Raw genomic sequence first — 1,293 nt, forward strand, 5'->3', positions numbered from 1 at the left:
TAGACCAAGTGTCACAATGTTGCACGTCGAATCTTGAATTACTATAGAAAAGAAGCGTCGTATCGGTAGTTTTTAGCATTGTTGTGCTCTTAACTCTAATGTTGCAGAGCTCATAAGCACAACATTGAAGCGCTCCAGTTCAAATAGAAATTTTAAAATTTATATTTTAAAATATTTTCCATTTTTGGGTAGTTATAGAAGCTCTGTGAAGAATACTTTGGTGTCAAAGGCCATCGACTACTCCGCTGCATTGAGAAGGTGAAAGGGATTTCAACTACTCAATCACACCAAGGAGGTGAAGAGATTCCCACTACTCCGTCCCACCAAGGAGGTGAAAGGGATTTTGACCACTCCACCACACCAAAAATGTGAAAAGAATTTCGACAACTCCACTGCATTAGCAAGGTGAAAGTGATTTAAGTCCGTACGGGCTCCTCCGCATGGGGCTGAAGGGGAGTCACTATTGATTAGTGCAATACCTGAAGAGGACTTCAGGCAGTGGACATAAGTCAATTGAGCAAACCACAATAAAAATTCGATTTGCATTCTTTTTCTTTTCGCATTTATATTTTTCTTGTATATTTATTTTTTTGCAATATGATTTAAGCTTGATTATCATTGTGATACAAAACTCATTGTGGTTGATTGAATTCAATCTTTATTTAAAAGAAACAAAAAAAAAAAAATCAAAGAACAAAAAAAATTTGTTACTTTTTATTTTTTCAAAATCAAAAACAAAAAATTAATATTTATTTTGTTATTTGCTTCCATATTAAATTCTAGTTTTTTTTTTTTTTTAAATTGAAATATCAATTCACCTTTCTCTTGATAATACATTTCAACTTCAATCATTAAACTTTCAAAACAAAAGGAACTGAAGATTAATCTTTAACGAAAACACCCTAAAAAAAGACAATAGATTTTAATTTGTTCAACAAACTTTGAGTATATCTACAACCACCTAAAGAGATCTTCATTCAACTAAATCAAAGATAAATATATTATACAAAAAATATAATGTCCGATATTTCACTTTATCATGACAATATTTTTCTTTTTTTATTATTCCTTCTCCGAAACTAACTATAATTTTTCAATCATTCATGCTCACCAGAGATAATGCGCATGTTATCATACCACCTCACCAATCACTTCCCCTTATGCTTGACAGTCAACAATTTCCTTCATGAAATTTTTTTTTTCTTTTTTTTTTTTTTTTGGATTCAAGGTTGGATGTGATATCCCACTTCTAATTCACTTTCACAATACTTAACTTTATGAAATTACATTTAC

The sequence above is a fragment of the Dendrobium catenatum genome, unplaced genomic scaffold, assembly GCF_001605985.2.
Source record: "Dendrobium catenatum unplaced genomic scaffold, ASM160598v2 fragScaff_scaffold_1035, whole genome shotgun sequence".
NCBI classification, from domain to species: domain Eukaryota; kingdom Viridiplantae; phylum Streptophyta; class Magnoliopsida; order Asparagales; family Orchidaceae; genus Dendrobium; species Dendrobium catenatum.